This window comes from Cydia pomonella, chromosome 16, assembly GCF_033807575.1.
Source record: "Cydia pomonella isolate Wapato2018A chromosome 16, ilCydPomo1, whole genome shotgun sequence".
In the NCBI taxonomy this organism is placed as follows: domain Eukaryota; kingdom Metazoa; phylum Arthropoda; class Insecta; order Lepidoptera; family Tortricidae; genus Cydia; species Cydia pomonella.
This window is the reverse complement of record NC_084718.1, coordinates 11,769,266-11,787,239: the sequence shown is the minus strand read 5'-3', so window position 1 is coordinate 11,787,239 and position 17,974 is coordinate 11,769,266. Positions and strand designations below refer to the sequence as shown.

Here is a 17,974-nt window from a genome sequence, read left to right as displayed (position 1 = left end):
TCCATTTTTAGGGTTCCGTAGTCAACTAGGAACCCTTATAGTTTCGCCATGTCCGTCTGTCTGTCTGTCTGTCCGAGGCTTTGCTCCGTGGTCCTTAGTGCTAGAAAGCTGAAATTTCGCATAGATATATAAATCAATAAAGCCGATAAAGTCGTACAATAAAATCTAAAAATTAAATTTTTTTAGGGTACCTCCCCTACACGTAAAGTGGGGGTGAAATTTTTTTTTTTGCTTCAACCCTACAGTGTGGGATATCGTTGGAAAGGTATTTTAAAACTAATAGGGGTCTTCATCAAACATTTCTTGATAAAGTGAATATATTCGGAAATAATTGCTCCGAAAGAAAAAAATGTTTCCCCCCCCCCCCTCTAACTTTTGAACCATAGGTACAAAAAATATGAAAAAAAATCTTGAAAGTAGAGCTTAAGAAAGACATTAAATGAAAACTATAGCGGATATGATCAGTTTAGCTGTTTTTGAGTTACGCCAAAAAGTTTCCCCTTCATAGTAAAAAGACGTACACCCACAGTTCATCCTTTGGTTATAATAACAATCTACCATACTTTAAGCTCCAGTTTAGCTTATTATGACGGAAGAGTAACTACGGAACCCTACTCTGAGCATTGCTCGACATGCTCTTGGCCGGTTTTTAGTTATCATGCAACTATATACACGCATACAAGTTTATCGTAAACAATCTATATTGACTAACTAAACTAAAATATAATATTACAAGATTAAAACTAAAATTAAACCTAGAAATAAAATAAAATCATCTACTATAAAATATACTTACCTACAAAAAAATGGAACCAATTACAAAGAGAATACCCCTTCTAACAGGTCGGTCTGCGGCATGGACCCCATGACACTGGCGGCATTACCTCTCTGTATGGCAAGGAAAATACGTTGAGAGAGGTACGCGCCAGCCCTGGGGTCTCCTATGGTGTCGACTAGCCGCGCCGACAGTGCTCCCATGAATATTTTCATGTCGGCTGACCAGGGACCCAAAGTCTCAACCGCGAGCGCCGCAAACTCATAGTCATCGAGCAACGTCGAGTATTTGCGGCGCTTGAGTACTTGGGCCTGGTCAGCGGCAGCGCCGGTTCGAATGCGGGTCCCCGGAATGTGGGGCTGTGCAAAGGCGTCGACACACGTTGTGTCCCACACCAGGGCCCTTCCTAGTTTCCACGGCAGTAACGTGGCTCCGTCAGGATACTTGCCATCGTCCCTCGCCATAAATCCATTACATGATGCTAGATGTCGACTACGAAAATAATAAGCGTTTTGGTAAGAAATCTGATTTACGGAGTGAGCACTCTATGATTATTTGTTCCTCTAATGTTTGTGTTTTTCGTTGGTATGATTTTATTTTTCCTAGGCTTACCTCCCCTTACCTTAATGTCAACGTTGCGATGATTGATTTGAGGATTGAAGGAAATATTCGAACGTTCAAGAAAATGTTACACACAACACAATAACAAAAACAGACAAGACGACCTCAAGAGCCCAGGATCGTAGGCACGGCGACTATTTTCATATCGTGATTCACGCAACGCTGAGAGACCGTCGCCGTGAACTAAATTGTATTTGATTATCTTTATCCTTAGGTACGAGATAAAAATAGACGTACCTAGGTTATATCTGAACTTAAGAGAAGATAGGATTGAGATTAAAACTAGAGATGAAAGAGGCCGTAAGTGAGTTGAACTAAAATGCCCAGGAGCTGTGAATACATTAAGGAAAATTATAATAGTTTATAGGGAAACCGTATAAATTAGGTCATGATTATGAATGATTATGAGGATATAATAAAGAGCCTATAGTATGGAGGAATAGGCATTATTTTATTTTTCCACGTTGAATTTTAGTTATACTGGAATCAACTTTTATTATTTTGGAATTGGATTATGAAAACGAAGTGCAGTGCAGCGCAGTGCATAATACTTAATTCAAATTTACATTTAAATCGAATTGATTATCGCTAAATGCAGTTTATGTACTTGTATTTGCTTATACATATAACACAACACTTTAACATTTATAGTTTTTAGTGTTCCGTACAAAAAAAATACAAATATTAGCTCATCACCATCACTACAAAATGAATTGCTAATAGCTCTACTACACATCAGCGAGCAGAAAAAAACGCAATTTTCTCATAGTAATATCAAACGTAGGTAGGTCTTACGATAACAAACCAATGGTGGAATCAACCCGACCCACATTTTCCCATACGCAATAAAAATAAACATGTGACACACCGTGCTGAGAGATAGAAGCGCCGGGAAGTGCAGGTAAACATCAACAAATCAATGTCCAGAAATGTCGAGAACCTTGTGGAAGTCGAGGCCAGCAAACCATGACTTGCTCAAGAGATTACCTTGTTGGTTCGGTAATTATTGTTCCGTTAGATATTTGGCTAAACCGTAAACGTTTGGCTAAGCCTAAAAAACCGTATACACAAATAAGAAAAATAACGTATCTTCCAAGCTTACATCCTGATATTAAGGGAAGTTTTTTGGAGAAAACGGTTCAGCCGGTCATTTTGTAAATAATTTTCTTAAAAGAATTAAGCTTCCCTTCACGAACTTTTGAACGCCTCTGGTTTGGCCGCTCTGAAATTATTTTGGCTGAATTTTAATATTGCTTTCAAGTTACTTACTATGAAAGTTATTTAAGACATTATTGGCTAATCCGTTTTTCACGGGAAGGGAAGAAGGACAAATGGATATGAGAAAATTTGATTCCATTTGGGCTACGAAAAGCAATACGTACTCGAAAAACCGCTACATTTTATATTTTATTCCGCTTGTTATCTAGATCAAACCATGTATCGGCAAATTTTTTGGTTAAGTTTATTCGATTTTTATTACGTTTCATTTCATTTCAGTTATTCATGTGTCACATAGGTATTTAGGTATACAAGAATATACACGTTACATAGTCATTTTCTTTTAGTTTTAAAAGCATGAGAAAGCAAACCAACAATAACGATGTAATGTTGTAAATGAAAGCTTATTTTTCTGCGGCCAGCAAAAGTATCCATTACTTACAACCCCTCATCGGCGTAAACGAGTAAACATAAAATTGTGGATCGCTCCAATAAACTTGTCCAAAGCGGTTTAAACAACATCTGATGCTGTTATTATTAGATCATTTTATTCGTCGACTCCTACGCTCTTTAAGCGGTCGACGTAAAATTCTGCATTATTGTTGCATGAGCAATCTTGAACGTTGGTTGCTTCGCTCAAATTACTTGAAAGGTAACAAAGTAGATATACTGGGTCTCGCAAAGTACCTTTTTTTTAATACTACGTCGGTAGCAAACAAGCATACGGCCCGCCTGATGGTAAGCAGTCTCCGTAGCCTATGTACGCCTGCAACTCCAGAGGATTTACATGCGCGTTGCCGACCCTAAACCCGCCTCCCCCTCGTTGAGCTCTGGCAACCTTACTCACCGGCAGGAACACAACACTATGAGTAGGGTCTAGTGTTATTTGGCTGCTGTTTTCTTTAAGGTCTGGAATGACATCCACTGGCTGTGCCCTAACACAAAGCGAGATGACATTCACAATGCCCATACCTCTCTTTTGGACGCAGTTTAAGGACGTACCAGGGTCCAAACCTGGTAGTAGATAATGTTTTAATCTGGCATTGTTTGTATTCGAGAGCTAGCCAATAAATATATCTAGTACAAATTTTGTAGTTTACACTAAATAGCAGTCAATAGAGATTTAAATAAGGTAGGTACCTAAACAGTAGGTACCACTTCTACAGTATCTATAATGTTACATTAGAAACTTAGGAGTTTAGATAATATAGGTATCACAAGACATTTAAAATATCTGACGAACTTTGAATGTATCTCTACTTTAGTCACAGCAGGGTCTAGCCAACTTGCCAATCGTTCACGCTCCGTAGCGTAGCGTAGTCTACTACTCTTCCATATTAGTGCGACAGAGACAGTTGCGTTTCGTTAGCTACGGAGCGTAAACGATTGGCACGTTGGCTGGACACCCACCTGGGTGCCCAGCCATGCGCATGCACTGATATGCCGTCGGAAAGTTGCCAAAATTGCGAAATTTCCATATGGAAAATTATTAGAAACTTCTCACATACTTATTTCGACGACAGTGGCAAAGAAGCATACGGTCCGCCTGATAGTAAGCAGTTACTGCAGCGTATGGACGCTAGCAACTCCAGAGGTGTTACATGCGCGTTGCCAAACCTTTAAAATTCTGTACACTCCTTTTTCGAAAAACCAACAACAGCCGTAGCGTCCGCGGGAGGAACCTCCTCTTAAACCACGATACATAATAAAATTTTCTTTATTTCCTGTGAAATTTCCGAAAACTTTACCAACTTTTTGCAAACTTTTCAATATTTGTTTTGGTTTTTAGAGGTGTGAGAACCTTTACCGGAAGCTTTGTGGTACGGTATGAGGCTTTTAAGACAAATTGGTGGAGGTTTGATTGAATCTGCTTGAGTTTTCTGAACATATATTGTGAATAATTACCATTGGATATTTACTAGTATTTAGTAGTGGGTAAAGGAAAACATCGCGAGGAAACCGAACACCATGGGGTTGAATATAGCCCATGGAATTGGTACATTTTACCTAACATCAAATGAGGTAGTTCTGTTTTTTTAATATGTTAATAGTGATGAAATGTTAATAACAAATCCAAGTTTTCGGCCTCAAAAGCCCTTGGGGTCATTGTAAAGTAAAAATCCATTAAATTTTAGGATTGTTTTAGTTTTTGTAATAAAATCCACTAAGAACCGGAGTTAAGGCAAAAGTTATTATGCACACTTAAGATGATGATATTTGCAATTAATTTACTATAATTTAGTCTTAGTAAGCCAAATAGTTTCTAAGATACGGCTTTTCAAAGGTTTGCAATATTTTGAACTAACTGTAACTGTTCTACAAAAAACGGTTGTACCAGCACTTGTCGTTGCAGGAAAGCAGGACTCAAATGCCCAGCTGTTTGCAACTACAGCAATGGTCAATCCTGCGATAATATACAGAACCGGAGATATGTGCCGATGTTGAAAAACCATTCATTGATAATCCACCATCAAATGACAATTTCGACCGGCCTGATCAGGTTGACGAAGAAATGCTACCACACGTATCACACACGCTAGCCCCAAAAGGAGTGCTGTGGATCCAAAGGACAAGCCTGGTCCATCAAAGATATACAAGAGATACCAGTTATAACAATTTCCCTCGCTGTACTATCACACAATGATCCGAAGGGCTTTTGAGGTGGAAAACTTGGATTTGTCATTACTATTTCATCACTACCAGTATATGTAAATAAAAAACAGAACTACATCATTTGATGTAAGGCAACAGCTCTTTTTTGGTATAATTTCCATGTATTAATAAGCCATTTTTCCTTACAGTTTTCCAATCCAAAGTACTAACATCGTTTCCCAATAATAAATACTTTGGGTCACTGTTACTGTGACAAGTTAATATAATGGGCCTTTGGTAAGAAAAAAAATCCAGGAAAATAATCAAACACAGAGAACATTTTAGAAACAATTGATAGGTACATATACTTGTCGAAATCGTTTGGCTTTATTTCCCAATAACGCCATCTACCGTCAAGTAGCGATAGTACATAGTTAAATATAATAATATACCTCTTGTTCTATATTTAATGAATAAGATATTATTACGGCGGAGTTATTCAAGTTCATACCTATTTGAAAAATAACCTTGATCGATACCAAGTGTACCAACACTGATTATCATTCAGCGCGAAGTAATCAATCTATTATTAGCATGACTTCGTACCTATTAAAATAGGTATTTATTGCAAAAAAAAAAAATCGGTACGCTTATCTAAATAATAATTCTTTATGATTAATCTACTGTTATATATCGACGATTAAACAGTGTTCAATTATGATAACAATGGCATCGAATAATTGGCGTTGTCCCACATTGAACTTCCGCCTAGGTAGGAGCTAGTACGTGTTTGCCCAATTGTAGGTACGGGTACGACCCTACGTAAACTGTAATACAATTAATGCAATGGGATGTAATGGTAATGACGTACTCAAACAAGCGTAATAAAATTGCTTGAGCATTCATTCATATTCACAACGCAGCGCGTTTTTATTTATAGATTTTATACCTTATACCGCTTATCGGCGCATCACGTAGGAGCATCTACTGTTTCTGTTAGTTGGCATGCGGGCTTCACGCTAGCAACTCGCGTCGCGACCGCGCCTTGTGCTGCCATCTAGTGGTCCGCCGCTCCGCCAGCGGTGACCTTGCCAGCCTACCGCGCCGTTCATTGGCCACAGACGCCACGATCATTCCTCTATACCCATTTCTCTCGCTCCCAAAACTATGACATTCGGGCACAAAATACACCAGCGATGACAATACGCGTATCCAGCAAAACAGGTGGCGATGACATCGCCTGTGACCTGTCAAAATGACATGACGTTAACAGACAGTCGTGTTTATAACCTCTCTGTGCAACTAATCTATATTCTAGTGTAAACATGTTGTTTGACAAATTGTGGATGGCGTTTCAAGATGAGTTAGGTAAGTAAAAACTTGTACTTGTTAAGTTTTAGGTTACGTAATTTTGTTTGGACCGGTGTCGGTCGACGCTTTGGATAATAACGCTTGATTGATATTACAGAGACAAAGACGTGATCTCTGTTTCTATACTTTCTATAAATAACTTACTGGCACGGCAGTTAATCAGCAGTTTATTTGATTCAATGCATTTGCCACTATTTGTCGTAACTGCTACGTACCTACCGACCTAAGTGTGTAACACGCAAGTTAGTATTACTTGCATGCATACCAATGTATCGTGTTGGTTTCGTTTACTATGAATAGGTAGGTAAGTTACGAACACTAACATTTCGCTGGCGAGTCGCTAGGTATTCAATACCATAGTCTAGACCTCATGTATTTTTTTTACTTTGTTGCTTTTTAAAAACTATTAATATAATATATGGTGTTCACTAATGAACTAAGTACTTACATATATTAAGTAGGTACCTACTATGTATTTATACAAATACGTATTTTCTCACAATGATGTTGACAGACAGTACCAACAAATCTAGAGGCGTTACTTAACCGCACGCACGAGGAAAACAGTAAAATACAATAAAACTTCAGTAGATATTTAATTATACTTAAAATGTAGGTATGGTATTAATGGTATCTCCACAAATTGCTATAAAACTAAAGATAAAATTATTTAATAGAAATAATTAAGACCGCCTAGTGTCTTATGTGCGCAGGTGCGTACGTATTTAATTTCCTTTTTTATTGTAAATATACTTAATGAAAATTACGTAGATACCTAAAATTACCTATTTGTTTATCTGTTTGAATAAATAAAGTACCTAGATAGTAAATGCCTGGGGAAGTAATCGTATTCTGATTGGATTAGTGATTTGATGACTCGAATTTATGACGGGTTGTTTACCACATGCATCAGAATACAGATAGGCACATATGTCACACAAAACATTAAGATTAAATGTATGCGATAACGACTACTGAAACGTGAATATGTAACGGAAATGAATGTGTTATTTTGCATATACACCTAGGGTACCTACCTATGTTATTTATGTAGTTGTAGATACCTATTTAATTGCTTAGTTATTTCGTGCGTCCAGTATTTGTTCTAGAAATTCTCGAGTGAAAATAAAGCATGCTGATTTCAAGGATTTTAGAGTTAAGATACCGACAGATATCTTATAGTATAAGCTAAGCACACCACACGCCAACGATATCTAAATATACATATAGAGTCAGACCAAGCTAGGTTGGCAACGATTTTGATAGCCCAGCCTGTGCAAGTGTTAATTTCATAGAAGGTAGTCGTTTAAAACAACACTTGCACTATCTGGGCTGTCAAAATCGCTGCCAGCTTGTGTTGGTCTTGCTCTATCGCTGTCTGTCTAGCACCTACATTTTGAGAGAGACGAAATATACCAAAATATATCGTATTACGAGTATACCGAGCTATATGCTAAGCTATTTGAACATGCCTTGCTATAAGATATCGTAAGATACCAAAATATGTAGTATAGCTTCGTATGTATGTATGTCACTTTATTACACATAAACAGGTTAACATAAAACAGACAAAACAAAAAAAAATGTTATTATAAAATAAAAAGTAGACAACCCGCTTCGTGTGTGGATAAGATATATTTTGGTATATTATCGCACCTTCTGTGACGGGCTTTACGATCAAGTGGTTAGGTAGAACTATGGTTGACTTATGAAAAACTTGAATATTGTGACAGAAGTCCAGGCTCCTGGTTCCTCTACGGTCATTGCACCCAAAATAAATCCCTTTTTCCAAACCTATATGGACCTCTTCACTATCGCAGTAACTACAATTAACCTTCCCTTCCAACTCTAAACTTTAAGCTGATTTGTAATGATTAGTTGAGGTTTTTCAAAAACCCTGACTATCGCTAACTTCCCTCACAATCCTGACGGAGGGCAAAAAATCCTGACCTCTGGGAAATCCTGCCTGGCAAGACAGTTATAACTAGACGAGAGATAAGAGTCGTCGCGAATCGTGGTTTGCGGCGTAAAATAGCAGAAAGATACCAAATGCACTATTAGGTGATTCCGAAGTCTTGATAATGATGGTCATACTGACAACATATCTCTGAATCGCTACAAAAATTTCGTTGCTCCCATACGTTTCGGCTACTGTAACCGCTCGAGGTTTTCTATTCAATAGCTAATTTTGAGATATCCAACCTTCCAATATTTGTTCACGAAATTCTTTTGTAGATCTCGATAGTCCCATGGGAACAGTCGTTCATTCCAACTATACCATCACTTTTTGTCATTTCCAATCATGACCCCACTTAAGTAAGCTAATTTATTGTAAAAAAAAAACAGAATAGAAGTTACTTACAATTAGGGGAATCCATAAACAACATCTAAATCCACAGCGCAGTCTTCGTCAAGTAAGGCGTTCGGCTTAAGTAAGCTAATGATGATTGTTTTTATGTTTATGATGCTCCTGTAAGCACTTGGTGGGATTGTTAGGTATTAGGTACTTTAATTGAGGAAGCTGTAGAACTTACGCTTTATGGGAGTTTCAGTAATATTCTGATATTCAGCAGACTATGTTGAGTATAGCGTTGTCTATAGAGCACAGGGTTACTTCCCTAAGGTTTTGTTTCCGTTGTGTCCAGTGTCAATCACCTTTTGAAGATTCTCATTGGTCTTGCTGGGCTGAGTTTAAAAACCTTGATATCCTGTCAATTTTTAATACTCAAAGACTAAGAGGATATTATCATAATACTTGATATAATTTAATGCGTTACAGATATCCTTAAATATTCGATTCTGCGTCTGACATAACAAAGAATCGGATCACTGGGGAATCTCAGAAGACTTTGTTCAATATAAACATCGATCGGATCGTCAAGTGAACGTAACAATCCGTGCGAATCACTCCGGTTATTCTACGCAGACTCAATGAAACGAGATATATAGGTACGAGTCGCAGTAATTCAACTTTTAATCTAATATATTTATCATATTAAGGATGAAACAAGGAAAAAGAAAATTCGCATCATACCACAAGATATTTATTTCAAGTCTAATACTATAATTACTGCAGGCGTCGCCTTCGCTTTAGTGACATCTTTCATCTAAAATGTATTGCATTCTGCGTATAATAATGATGAATTATGTGCCGTTTCTACATTAGCAAATTACATGTATATTTAACAACAAGAACATCCTTGATGTAGTTAGTTACTTAATTGACCGAGCGAAAGCGAAGGTGTCGAGTTCAGCTTGGGCGAAAACTCTTTCGTATGACCGGATAGAACATCCTCGTGAAATTTGGTGATCAGGTTCGATGATTATATTATATAGAACTTTGATGCCGATTCAGCTTTTAGATTTTTTAAATAATTGGGGATCGCGAGGTTTACTGCACACAGAGCCACTAGTTTTTAAATAGAGAATATGAAGTCATTGCCCAGAAATTCAAACGTACAAATTGCGTTATCTGTCCAAATTTTTCTACGCACTATCACCATATCACTCCTATCGATAGAAATCGATAGCCACTCATTAATCTAAACCAATCTAAAGGTATCTGCTACTACTACGTCATAAAGGAGGCACTGCTTAATAATGCCGAACGCCCTGAATCAGCAAAACTGTGAATTATTTTCAACTGATAATGACAATTCTCCTTACATTGCTGTCCCAACAATAAAAAAAAATAGAAACAGAATAAATATTAATGCTACTGTCCTTACTTACTTGGAACTGTAGGTGCCAGGTTAATCTGATCAATTCGCCTACGTTGGCTAAGCAATTCTAAACCTGTCCTCACAACTCTGTTAAAATAAATTTCCGTTAGAAACAAAGGAATTGATAATCTAAAATCGGCCAAGATCACGCTGTTACATAAACTTGCCACGTCACTGAAGCCCTGGTTAAGCTAACTCTGATATTTGATGTCTGATAAGGGTATCAGAAAAACATAAAACGATTCGTTTTCGTATTATCTTTTGTGTCTGATAGAAGACCAGATATATCTAAAGGAAATCGCGATTTTTGTCAATCAGCAATAAAATATTGTAGATATTGTGAAAGTCCAATGTTTTATGTAATAGAATAAAGAGTTACATCTTGAATATGAATATTCCCACCAAAAATATTTTCATGTAAAATGTTGCCAAGACGAGACCATATGGCTTGCACTGTCAAAAAGTTATCAGAGCCCCTAGTGTACATTTATTTGGTTTCGTGATGTGACGTACGCGTTTGCGTTATGTCTCGCTTTGTATGGGATTTTGAAACAGCGCGCCAAGCGGAACGTTTTGGAAACTCAAAATCCCATATAAAATGAGACTTAACACAAACGCGTACGGCACGTTACGCCATCGAATAAATTTATACTAGGGGTACAGATCGCATGTAGAGCCAAACTTCTAACTATATACATACGTCCTAACTTCACAAACTCTACACCTTGCCAAAATATGTGGCTTGGTTGTTCATTGCTTTTCTGTTATACAATAGTTGTTGTAGTAACGAAACGGTCAAGACACATATTTTGAATTTGTTGGTAAAAGGTATGAGTCGTATTATTTACAAACTTGAACAATTAAATTCAGCAATATTAAAAATATAAAAGCTCGAATAAACGCACATTTCAAAATGTGCTATAAAGTGGCGCAATGGGTGCCTTTAAATGAGACGTGCCAACCAAATAATTATACACTGACCGAGGTAAACAAAGATGTTGTTAGGGAACAAGGCCGGCGAACCACTTTCGGAAAGCTTTGGATTGTAAGACCTAATTGGCGTTCTCAACATTTGTTCTATCAATTCATTCAGTGTTTGCGTGCGACGAACGGCTACGTGTACTAAAATTGCATTCCAAGATCAAAGATAATTGATTGTAATAGAGAAGTAAAGTCTAAGAAAAAAACATTACATAGAAATCACTAGCATTCAAATAATTTGAAATTACATATTATATTCAGTCTTTTTCACTTTCAGATATATATGGTAATTATTTGACTAAATTAAGTACGTAACCTACTTATATAACTAAAATTTGGTTACGGTATGTTTATCCGATTTTCAAAGGCAGGATTTTATTTAGTCCGGTTACAAATTAATTAATCTTCTTGGGTCAGAGGTGTAGGGTTAGAGCCGACGTAGCTTTACTTGACGCATTGTTAATATGCCTACTTGGAGAATAAACTATCTTTATGTTATCTTTATCTTTAATTGCAATAAAAAGAGCTATTAAGCTCCAAAAACTGCAAACCATGCAAACCAGAGCGAACACCCACCTTAAAGGCCGGCAACGTTAGTATAGTCAAGTGTAAAAATATTGGTGCACACAATTTTCTCAAAAATATGTCCCATAGCTCTTATGTAAGCGAATTAAGAGCTACGGGACGTATTTTTAGGTAAGTTGCGTGGACCCATCTTTTTACACATGACTGTACTTGCAACACCAGAGCTCCATGGACGATGGTAATTGCTTGCCAGGCGATTCACCTGCTCGTTTGCCGCCTATATCATATATATTTTAATAAACATAATTTCACTACAACACTACTTCGCAACTATCAACAGATAGTCACCTTATTGTTAAGCTACCTAATCTTAAAACGTTTATTAGCTGTATAAATACAGCGTACTCATTACACACATGATTTTAAATTAAATTAAATTCAGGTGTACCCTTATGGAAACGCAGGCGACCGGAGAGACACGCACTGTTAACTTTTCAACAGGTTACACGGATTATAATATCACTAGAGTGCCGCAGGGTCATTGCCCGCACTTATCTGTGTTTATAGTCCCAATTTTGTAAGGATGGCATTATCCTATTTTAATTTTTCATGAGCAACTTGTTCCTATCCGCGACTTCGTATGCGTAGAATGATGACTTCCGTGAAAAAATCCTGTCTAATAATCCTAGTCTATTTCCCTAACAAAATTCATCTGGGTACATAATTCAGGGTTCAGCGGTTTAGGCGTGAAAAGGTAACAGTCAACAGACAGACGTTAATTTCCTATTTATGATATTAGCAGGGATTTGTGTCAAGTACCTAACTTGATCAGCAATATCAGCATATCTGCGAAGTGGTAAACAATAACAGAATTTTGGCTTTCATATCTCATAACTTTAAGTTTTTATTGAATACGGCATACGGCCATATCGGTAACATTTCTGCATATTTACTGTTACATATTTGTACTTCAAGTATCATGCTTATCGTTTGCCTGACTAAAAGGAGAACTCGATCAGATATATAGGTAAGGTGCATTTGTGTTGGTCATTGAAGGTCTAATCCGTACCTTGATATTCTGTTTTAAAATACATATCTGATTATTTTCCAACTGTTGTCAAGGTTTGTTTTGCGAGTAAGATAAATTTAGAAGGAACAGTACGAGCCGGGTCAAGATAGCCGGCTCTTTATCATTTGTCACCATGCCTGTCACGTTCTAAAAAGTATGTAAGTGCGAAAGTGACAGGCGATAAAAATGGAACCATGCTGCCCATTACGGAACACAGGTGATATATATTAATTGCCATAACAAATCAAACAATTTCTTTCTTTGTTTAATTCTACGGACACAGAATGCAGAATACACTGGTAATTGTTGCTTGCTTAAATTATTCGTCCCAGTTTTTGGGTTTGTTATTAGCACAGGCAAAAATATTTATTAAAATAGTTTTTTTTTTCTTTTCATTCATGTTTCCAGGATATCTATTGTTTCAAGACAAATAATTTGTTTATCATAAACCATTTATTTATGTTATAATATAATAAATGTTACAAAATTACACGGTTAAAGCCGTTATTAAATGGTTATTATTAATCTTGAATGAATACCGTGAAACAGTTAAATTTATACCTATAATTTCTCGGCGGACAGAGCCAGTGTACCCAATACCCATGGATGTTGGCAAATTCACGTTCATTATAAATAATTAGATAAATTTACTTTCATAGCACACACAGACTGACTACCACTGACCTATTTGTAGGAAAAGACCTGTAACCCTTCTGGTAACGGGCAACTCTTTTGCTCCCCGGGCCGCCTTTTGCTTGCCGGCATTATAGCGATAGTTAATGGAGGAATCTCCAAACTTAGAAAAGACAATAAAAAACAAATACTCTTAAAAATATATATATCACAAAAAAGTTACAAGTGACTACAGACAACATGCATGGTATCTGAATCTTTATATCAAAATAGGGTTACCCTGAAATTCAATGTATCCAAAAGGATACAATCAAAATGTTAATCGCATCACTACCATCCTCGTTATGCATTTAGCTGTTTCCCTTAATTCAAAGATCATAATATCAAAAAAAATTGTTGTTGCTAGTAATTTATGACGTTGAGGGGCAGTTTAGTTCTATCTAGTTCATACATTTTCATTCATTTGACATTGCCGATTAAGCGAGCATCTTGAATCTTAGAGTCTGGCTATGGTTACTGGACAGACTTTGCAGCCACAAAGTGTGGGTGTCATTTTAAACGTCACATTTTCATAAGTTTTTTTTTCTTTTATATTAGCACTTTCACAGTTAACACAACTGGCTCTAGAAGACTAAGACCTGTTTCAAGTCCTCTAGCAGCTTGGATTTTGGACTAATATTAAAATGGCGTTAGGAAATGACCGGCCACGTCACGTCACATTATTTTGTAAATTAAATTATGAATAAACATTTTTTTATAACACTGAAACATCTCTTTATTACACTATTTATTAGAAAATAATAATAAAAATTGTTAATACAGCCTCCTTAACCCTGCCTCATTAATATAAGTAGTGCTCCTTAATTTAGCTCCTTTGCTCTTGCTCCTGAATTAATAATGGCTGCCGTAATATTTTTCGCGGCAATGAAGGATTCCATAATTTATTTGCAACTTTTTCTAAGAATGTTAGCAAAGAGCCGGTTTTAAGTAGTATCAAGTAGTATGAGTAATGCAACTATGCATAACACGTAATGTAACTCGAAACACGTGACTCGGGTAAATATCGGCTGGGGATGTGGATCGAATGGCAAACAGACGTTTTCTGTGTTGTTATGGCTCTTTAGTACTTTTTATTACCAACTGACCAGTTATTCTACATAGTCTTAAGTGGCAACATAACTAAAGAAACTCACTGGTTCAGCCATTCATTCTTAAATATACCTACCTAGACGTTGGAATATAGTAAAGTTTTTCTTTTGTTCAACATCGACGAAGAGGGTGAATTTGATTCTATCATTTCTCACTATGATCTATGTCAGGTTGGGACACGTTGCTTGTTAAACCCGATGGCCGATGGGGCATAAAGATTCTCGAATGACGATCGTGCGAAAAGACTTTTAGCAGGTAGGACCTATAATCTGAGGTTCTACCGCCAACATAGAAAAACCGAAAAACTCAAATGCGTCAGAGCGGTAGAAAGAAGATAACGGTTTTCTATTTTTCGACGTTATGTTGGCGGTTGGCGGTCAAGATTCGGCGAAACCGTAATTGCGGTTGAACGTTGTGAAGATTCTTGAAGGAGGCCTTAGTGAGCTGCAGTGAAGGTGTTTTGGTTGAAAGTGGATTCAATAAAACCCGCTTAAGAATGATGGGCGGATCGAAAGAAACCTAATATTGATCGTTTCAAAGAAGGCGCGCTCCTTCATTCATTCAAATTTTTTATTTAGTAAATAAATGTCAATAACCCGTTGTATTTAACAATTCTATGCTAGCGGTTATGCCCACGCATTCGTATTGTGTCGCTGCGAGCATGCCATATAAGTGCCTTCTTATTTTTAACACTTCGATAGTATTAACTAGTCGAAACGAAACTAATGATGAATGTGGCTATATAGGTAGGGTTGCCATCCGTCCGGGTTTCCCCGGATTTGTCCTAGTTTAGAGGGCGTCCGGGGAGCGTCCGGGGAGCACTTCATTTGTAGTCCGGGTTTAAAATTTAAAGCCTTAAGCCGCCCGCGACACACGCAAACCTGTTTAAAAAAAAACCTGTTGACATGTCCGAGTTCTGGACTCTAAAATCCGGGGTTTTCACGCGTCTTGTCCTCGTTTCCAAATTTGAGAGATGGCAAACCTATATATAGGTAGCTACATAAGTACCTAATGTAATTCTAAATCTCTAAAGTTGCGTGATAGCACCGATGCCACGGGTCATATGTTGGTGTTGTACGCTTTATTAGTGGGTAAAACATACAGCAGCTAGAGTGGGGCTTAATTCTACTAATAAAAGTCTAGAGAGTCTTACTAACAAGAGTACTAAGGCTTTTCTTTTATGATTATTATTAACTTTGGCATCTTTACCTGCTATAACATGTATTCGGGTAGTACCGAAAATTAATAACTATCTGGGCTAGTTTATTTAAATTAATACCCTTTTGTTAATTTTGGAAATGTTAATGTTAGTATTACGAGCTCTTTCGATCTTAATAGAAGAAAAAAAAAACATTTACTTTTTGTAACAGACTAACAGTAACAGAATGGAAGGAACGAAAGATGTATAGAAATTTTGGGACACCCTTTCTCCTATTATAGGATCGACAGACCTCCTGGTTCTAAATAGAAGCAATTCCGAATAACGTATTTTCCAAATTTAAAAAATTAGTGAAGTGTCCAACTGTAAATAAAGTGACCCTCGTAGATCTAACCTCCTTTACTAAGATGCCAATGCCACAAAATAGTCCATCCAGTTGGAAACATGTGCTTGATTGTCTAACGCAGACTAAACAATGCGTCAGTAGCTCGAGAAAATGTGTGCTACTCGTGATTAATGGATACTCCCCTCTGTTTAGAAGACAATAATGTGCGAATTAGTTTTCATAAATAAAAAAATTAATAAATCGAAAAATAAATTATTATTGTTCTGGGCTCCGACAGAGAAAGTGTTAAATTTACGAACAAAAAGCATGAGAGCAGACAAATTTTAAACTTGTGCGATTTATGATTATCTGAACGACTAATTACCCTTAATCTAATCAGATCACTTTTTGTCTAAATACCTTTACAAGACACTATTACCATAATTATAATATCCGATCCGATTCATCATAACCTCACACTCGTCGTCATAACGTCCACATCGCAAGCAGTCCAGTGAAGTTCATATAAGTCTGACCTCCAATTACACATAATTGTTACATATCTAGGGGTCAAATTATACTGGAGATAACAAAACCAGTGTTTCCGTGGAATGTCAAATTTTAATAGATACGCATTACATGCGTTGCGTCTGAATTAGCAATTTCGGCACGAGGTTTGTATGAACGTAGCCATTTGTCCGACTACGCTCCATTACACAATTCCATGACAGACACGGGATCACGACATGTATTCTTAATTCTTATCACATTCGACGAATAGACCTTACTTCAATCGACTAGGAGGTGAATGTCAAGTACGAGTAGCATAAAATGTTTATATTTTTTGGGTTTTATCCATTCAAAATTAAGCAGGTATTATAGACTTTAATAGTGTCAAAAATTACCCCTAAGGTGGTTTAGTGTTTATGCAACAAGGCAATGTGGGCCAGTTTTTTAAACATTTCCCATCCCAAATCCCTAAGAAAATGCGGCATGTTTTGTAGACGCAAACAAAATTATTTTCATTATTTTCTATTCGCAATCCAATTCATAGTTTCTTATTTATCGTTCTTTTCCGCAATTGTAACTTGAAAATGATGCAGCAGCGACTCAAAGCAATAGAACTACGAAATGAGTTGCCAACTTGCCACTGAGTAAAGTTGCAGCCATTACAGGCGGGTGAGGTGTTTGATTCAACTCGCTTGTTGATTGGTCTACAGCGGCCTCGGTCTGTTTTAAATTTGATACGGCCTGGCAATTTGCATTCAATTGTCGAATCCGCAAAAAAGACATTATTATGTATGTACCCAGCGTCGTCGGCGGAAAATCCTTCATCAATATGAATGAATCGGCCGTTGCTTTGTAGGACCAATTTGTGTACAGACAGACACGGACTTGTAAATAGGTATTGCGAAATGGTTGGACTGAATATACCTACATATCTTTTAGTTTAGTACAAGCTTGCCTTGACAGTCAAGAAGAAAAAGAGTCTTTCAAGCCTACACTATAGACACCAATACTGGGCCATTCGATTTACACACCTTCAATCTAATAATGTACATAATAACCAACTTTTGAAAAACTGATTTGTACGAGTATGCAGATTTGGTCTTAATATTAATACGAAATAGAGTATAAAATTGCATATACATAGATACTCCTTTTTCTATTATATTCATATTGATTTATTAGTATTAACTGTATTAAGCATTTAGTGTCAAAAATATTATTATATATGAAAAGGAGGTTTTTTGCGTAGGTAATCAAAATACCTATGCATAACATCATCCCCATATAAAACCTGTTTTGATCAAGAGAAATCAAAATAATATGA

General features: G+C 36.8%; 1 protein-coding gene across 1 annotated transcript in view; it reads left to right on the top strand.

The window, feature by feature from the left end:
• Positions 1–6,190: 6,190 nt before the first annotated feature.
• LOC133526664 (cGMP-dependent protein kinase, isozyme 2 forms cD4/T1/T3A/T3B) overlaps positions 6,191–17,974 on the top strand; it is a 150,888-nt gene continuing 139,104 nt past the window's right edge. Inside the window, exon 1 of the mRNA XM_061863359.1 lies at positions 6,191–6,574. The gene's annotated coding sequence lies outside the window, so the exon portion shown is untranslated. The remainder of the gene's footprint in view (positions 6,575–17,974) is intronic.